The following is a 7,278-nucleotide window of genomic DNA, read 5'->3' as shown; positions in this document are numbered from 1 at the left end:
ATCAGAGTCAGCCCCCTCTCTCTCCCTAAGCTGTAATGATTCTGTGTATGACACGCCCTCTTTTTCCCTCCCTCCCTCCCTCCCTCCCTCCCTCCCTCCCTCCCTCCCTCCCTCCCTCCCTCCCTCCCTCCCTCCCTCCCTCCCTCCCTCCTCCCTCCCTCCCTCCTTCTCACCCTCTGTGTACCGCCTTGCACTACAGTGGTATTCAAACTTTTGCAGCAGGGACCCCATTTCTTCCACCAGAATTTCTGGGGACACCATTTTTTTTCTCATGATCCCACCTCACTCCAGATATAATGACACAACCTTAAAATAGTTACATTTCTATTTTTACATCAACAAATATCCTTTAATGAATTACATTTTCATCTCTTATCAAAATGAAAAGAAACCAAAAAATACACTTACTCAACATGTTTTTTTTCTAATAATCTTTCTCAAAAACATTTGTATATTGTCCCATACAACAATCTGTTCTCTTAATTTTTAATTTGCTGACCCCACTGCAGACCCCGACTTTGAATAAAACTGCTGTACTGTCTGTATGGGGCCTGCTGAAAGATATTCCAGAGCCCGGCCTGGCCTCACCTGCATGCCATCTCTCTCTGCTTTGCTCTTCTGTGCTCTGGAGAACCAGAAAAGCCACTTACCTGTGCCAGGGAATTCAGCCTCATGGCGATCACTGATCACTCCTTTAGTACTCCTTTTCTTTATATCCCTCCTCTCCAGATCTTCAGTGTGTTCCCCAGTGGTGTATACCTTGTATTCTCCTGTATAGGGGTTAGTCACACCTCAGAGAACACACTAAAAGCCAGTACAACTGCCAGTTCTCCTGTAGGTCCTCCAGTGTGGTACAGAACTGTGTGTTCAGATGATATGTAGCCTGTTGTCCTGCTTGTCTGTGGTGGATGATGGTCTCTGTAAACCTGCGCCCCGCTGTCTGATCAGTACAGTTCACGCAGCAGCAGGAGAGAGAATTTCAGGGCTCCTTTATGCAGAGAATGGTTAAGTGAGGCCTCGTTGTATGAGCAGATTGTTCGCCTCGCACCATCAAACTCCTTCCCTCTAATCAGACCAGATGGAGAGGGTCTGGGGGTCAAACACATTTACACAACATCCAAAAGATAATCGAGGAAGGCTGACAGAGTAACAACACAAGCTCTCTGAAGCTGCATGTCTTATACAGAACTGTTTCTGTCTTGATCATCCAACTACAATAGTTATTGTGTCACTGGGAAAGATTCTCATATCTAATAATATATTAGAGGCGCAATAAGGCACACAGATCTTCTTGACGTCTCAATAACAACAGAAACAATCTCATGTCACACTAACAAAATAACAATGCAGATTGAGCAAGGCACCACACTTTTCCAGACTCACCCTACTGACTCCTCTCCTCAGACGGGCGTGTTTGTGTGATTCACACAGCTTTGTTGACTGTATCTACCCAACCAATCAGATAGATCTCTATTACAGTAATGTTTCAGTATAGAGGACGTGTATAGGGAGGAGAGGTACAGTAGAAAGAAAAGAGAGAGAAGTGAAAGTGTAAAGGCTTTCTCAAATCAGTGATCAAAATAGGAATGTTTACTTATAGTGACTGTATCAGTACTCTTATTCTCCCTTTGTCAACAGTATATTGAACAGGTTGGTTTCTGAACACACACACACACACAGAGAGAGAGAGAGAGAGAGAGAGAGAGAGAGAGAGAGAGAGAGAGAGAGAGAGAGAGAGAGAGAGAGAGAGAGAGAGAGAGAGAGAGAGAGAGAGAGAGAGAGAGAGAGAGAGAGAGAGAGAGAGAGAGAGAGAGAGAGATATGATGGGTTTCGGGGCGGAATGCGTTTTGTCCACTGAGAATTTTCCTTGAGCTCAAGTCAGACATCTGAGGTATGCAATATGTCCCTCCCTGAGGATGCAGTATTGTGTAACCTGGTTGGACATATTTCTGCTCTCACTCTCCAAGCCCTGTCTTTCTAGTTCACAGGTTAAGAGTGCCATTTGTAAACTCCAACCACAGTGTGGTTATCTGAGTCGAGCGATGGATTTAATCTGCCTGCTCAAGGCATTGTTAAAATTCCACACCTGAAGCCTGTTGATAATAATATGACACCTACTGGAGAGATGCTTGCTAGTGTTTCACCTCACAAGGGACTGAAATAATTAAACTCAGTCAAAGCTGTAAGGGAGAGTGGGCTTAGTTGAGCCATTTTTACATTCAGAATCACTCCATCAAGGGAAATGTAGTATTCTTTCTAACAAACATAGCTTGTCCAAAGCAAGTGGTCTAGTGGCACAACGGGAAAGGGTAAGTTAAGCCGCCTACACATTTCTGTACTGAATTAAATATTTCCACTACCTTTTTAAACCCATGTCTTCTTTATTTCCAAAACACAATTCAACACAATCGCAATCCTCTAATTTTAAGCAAATTTGAATACAGATTTAACACCTAACACACACTTTATACGTAACGTTTTCTTTAAACTGACATCTGTGCCCAGTGGGAAGGGACCCTCAATTTACCCATTTGGCTCAATTTACCCCTTTAGCACAATTTACCCCACTCTCCCCTACTAATATGAGGGATTGTCACTCCCATTTATCCTAATCTGATTTACTAATCTATCTACTAGAGAGAAATCTAATTTATTCTAATTTGATATACTAATCTATTCACTAGAGCGAAATCTCATTTATCCTAATCTGATTACTAATCTATCCACTAGAGGGAAAGCTAATTTGTTCTAATCTGATTTACTAATATATCCACTAGAGGGAAACCTCATCTATCCTACTGTAATCTGATTTACTAATCTATCCACTAGAGGGAAACCTAATTGATCCTGATCTGATTTACTAATCTATCCATGAGAGGGAAACCTAATTTACCCTGATCTGATTTACTAATCTATCCACTAGATGGAAACCTAATTTACCCTGATCTGATTTCCTAATCTATCCACTAGAGGGAAACCTAATTTACCCTGATCTGATTTCCTAATCTATCCACTAGAGGGAAACCTAATTTACCCTGATCTGATTTACTAATCTATCCACTAGAGAGAAATCTAATTTATTCTAATCTGATATACTAATCTATTCACTAGAGCGAAATCTCATTTATCCTAATCTGATTACTAATCTATCCACTAGAGGGAAAGCTAATTTGTTCTAATCTGATTTACTAATATATCCACTAGAGGGAAACCTCATTTATCCTACTGTAATCTGATTTACTAATCTATCCACTAAAGGGAAACCTAATTTACCCTGATCTGATTTACTAATCTATCCACTAGAGGGAAACCTAATTTATTCTGATCTGATTTACTAATCTATCCACTAGAGGGAAACCTAATTTATTCTGATCTGATTTACTAATCTATCCACTAGAGGGAAACCTAATTTATTCTGATCTGATTTACTAATCTATCCACTAGAGGGAAACCTAATTTATTCTGATCTGATTTACTAATCTATCCACTAGAGGGAAACCTAATTTACCCTGATCTGATTTACTAATCTATCCATGAGAGGGAAACCTAATTTATCCTGATCTGATTTACTAATCTATCCACTAGAGGGAAACCTAATTTACCCTGATCTGATTTACTAATCTATCCATGAGAGGGAAACCTAATTTATTCTGATCTGATTTACTAATCTATCCACTAGAGGGAAACCTAATTTATTCTGATCTGATTTACTAATCTATCCACTAGAGGGAAACCTAATTTATTCTGATCTGATTTACTAATCTATCCACTAGAGGGAAACCTAATTTATTCTGATCTGATTTACTAATCTATCCACTAGAGGGAAACCTAATTTATTCTGATCTGATTTACTAATCTATCCACTAGAGGGAAACCTAATTTATTCTGATCTGATTTACTAATCTATCCACTAGAGGGAAACCTAATTTATTCTGATCTGATTTACTAATCTATCCACTAGAGGGAAACCTAATTTATTCTGATCTGATTTACTAATCTATCCACTAGAGGGAAACCTAATTTATTCTGATCTGATTTACTAATCTATCCACTAGAGGGAAACCTAATTTATTCTGATCTGATTTACTAATCTATCCACCAAAGGGAAACCTCTCCCCAACAGACACATCTGTTAAATAATCTTATTGTGCAAAACAGTTTCTTACAATCATTAAAGATTAAAGTCACAATTTCCATATGCTATTGACTAACCAAAAAGCATTACTATTGGTTAAATTTAGGCCTGGATTCAATCAGGTCCAGCGTTAACCAGCATAGCTGAAGTTTTGTCTTAATCATGGTGGTATCCACATGAATGTAGAAGTGTTTAGAAACATATACTATTCTTATTTACAGTAAAAGTGACTCCAATTTGACGCAATACATTATTTACCATTATTTTCTACTGGGCACAAAATAATCTGAAACACAAAAAACAGCAAACGCATCCAACAAGTTTGTAATGTTACAAGCTTAACATAATCATTGCTTGCTAGGAATATGGGACCAAATACTAAACTTTTGGTCCCAATACTTTTGGTTCCCTAAAATGGGGGGACTATGTACAAAAAGTGGTGTAATTTCTAAACGGTTCACCTGATATGGATGAAAATACTCTCAAATGTCAGTCTGCACTTGAACCTCATAGTCATTGTATCATTTCAAATCCAAAAGGCTGGAGTACAGAGCCAAAACAGCAAAAAATGTGTCACTGTCCCAATACATTTGAAGCTCACTATAATTGATTAGGATCCCCATTAGCTATTGAACATGCAGCAGCTACTCTTCCTGGTTTCCACATAAAATGTACAAACACATGACTGAGTAAGGACCAGTTACAGACAAGAACAACATAAGATAATATTACATGACATTAAAAGATTAATAAAATAAAAATAGAGTAATATATTGGCAAACCCGTGGTGATAATTAGTTCATTAAATATAATTAAGCCTAATTTACTGGTTACCTTCCACCTGCATCCTGTAACAGGAGGCAGGTGGATCATGTTATTAATGTCACAGTCTTGGCAGCCTGTGTGGACATGTGATACAAGGAGTGTTAACTCCTTGGTTATGTACAGTAGCTAATCAAACAAAATGTTTGGTTAATCATGGTTAAGTTGGTTAAGATCAAGTATCACCGCAGGTGACAAAAACTCAGTAGGTCTCTCAATATCGCTGTCTGTGTTGTACATGGTCTTGAAATATGACCTTAGGCTTACACCTTGTTTCATTAATTTGACAAATGTGTTACCACATTCAGTATATTTTATCTATTGCACAATGCACACATACAGTGCATTAGGAAAGTATTCAGACCCCTTCACTTTTTCCACATTTTGTTACGTTACAGCCTTATACTAAAATGTATCAAATGATGTTATTTCCTCATCAATCTACACACAATACACCATAATGACAAAGCAAAAACAGGTTTTTAGAATTTAGAATTTTTTAAAATAAATAAAATACTAAAAATACCTTATTTACATAAGTATTCAGACCCTTTGCTATGAGACTTGAAATTGAGCTCAGGCCCATCCAGTTTCAATTGATCCTCCTTGAGATGTTTCTACAACTTGATTGGACCACCTGTGGTAAATTTAATTGATTCGGACATGATATGGAAAGGCACACACCTGACTATTTAATTTTAAAAATGTTTTACCTTAATTTAATTAGGCAAGTCAGTGAAGAACACATTCTTATTTACAATGATGGCCTACCCCGGTCAAACCTGGACGACGCTGTGCCAATTGTGCGCCACCCTATGGGACTCCCAACCACGGCCGGATGTGATACAGCCTGGACTATAATGGTCCTACAGTTCACAGTGCGTGTCAGAGCAAAAACCAAGCAATGAGGTTAAAGGAATTGTCCGTAGAGCTCAGAGACATGATTGTGTCAAGGCACAGATCTGGGGAAGGGTACCAAAAAATGTCTGCAGCATTGAAGGTTCCCAAAAGCACAGTGGCCTCCATCATTATTAAATGGAAGAAGGTTGGAGCCAACAAGACTCTTCTTGGTGGTTCCAAACTGAGCAATCAGAGGAGAAGGGCCTTGGTCAGGGAGGTGACCAAGAACCCAATGGTCACTCTGACAGAGCTCCAGAGTTACTCTGTGGAGATGGGAGAACCTTCCAGAAGGACAACCATCTCTGCAGCACTCCAGCAATCAGGCCTTTATGGTAGAGTGGCCATTGCTCATCACCTGGCCAATAGCATTCCTACAGTGAAGGATGGTGGTGGCAGTGTCATACTGTGGGGATGTTTTTCAGCGGAAGGGACCGGGAGACTAGTCAGGATCGAGGGAAAGATGAACGGTGTAAAGTACAGAGAGATCCTTGATGAAAACCAGCTCCAGAGCGCTCAGGACCTGACTGGGGCGAATGTTTACCTTCCAACAGGACAATGACCCTAAGCACACAGCCAAGACAACGCAGGAGTAGCTTCGGTACAAGTCTCTGAATGACCTTGAGTGGCCCAGCCAGAGCCCGGACTTGAACCCGTTCGAACATCTCTGGTGAGACCTGAATGTAGGTGTGCAGAGACACTCCCCATCCAACCTGACAGATCTAGAGAGGATCTGCAGAGAAGAATGGGAGAAACGCCCCAAATACAGGTGTGCCAAGCTTGTTGTGACATACCCAAGATGACTCAAGGCTGTCATCGCTGCCAAAGGTGCACAAATTACCGAGTAAAGGGTCTGAATAACTATGTAAATGTGATGTTACATTTTTTTTTATATACATTTGCCCAAAATTTCTAAAAACCTGTTTTTTCTTTGTTATTATATGGTATTGTGTGTAGGTTGATTTTGGGGGGAAAAACGATTTAATCCATTTTAGAATAAGCCTGTAAAGTAACAAAATGTGGAAAGAGTGAAGGGGTCTGAATACTTTCTGAATGCACTGTACACTAGGCTGAGAGGAAATGTGACAGGAGACATGTAGAGTAGGCCCTAATTGCTTTTCGAGACCAAATATGGATTACTGATCTGTAGAGGATTCATTAAAAAGTATGGGGGGCCCAGGCAATGATGACTAGAAGATCACTCATTCAAAGTATGAAAAGTGAAGATGGAAAAGAAATGAGGATGTGGCTGTGGTGGTGATGTACTGGACTCTATGCCATAACGACATTTTTCTCTGGCCTACATTATCAGACAGACTTCACAGTCAAAAGTCTACTTGTACTTTCAGGCAAGAACAAGGGGGCAGTTTCCAGAGAGCTAGATTTCACCACTAGTGATGATATTTCAAACACACACACACACA

This window comes from Oncorhynchus gorbuscha, linkage group LG19 (assembly GCF_021184085.1).
Source record: "Oncorhynchus gorbuscha isolate QuinsamMale2020 ecotype Even-year linkage group LG19, OgorEven_v1.0, whole genome shotgun sequence".
NCBI classification, from domain to species: domain Eukaryota; kingdom Metazoa; phylum Chordata; class Actinopteri; order Salmoniformes; family Salmonidae; genus Oncorhynchus; species Oncorhynchus gorbuscha.
This window is presented reverse-complemented; position numbering follows the sequence as displayed.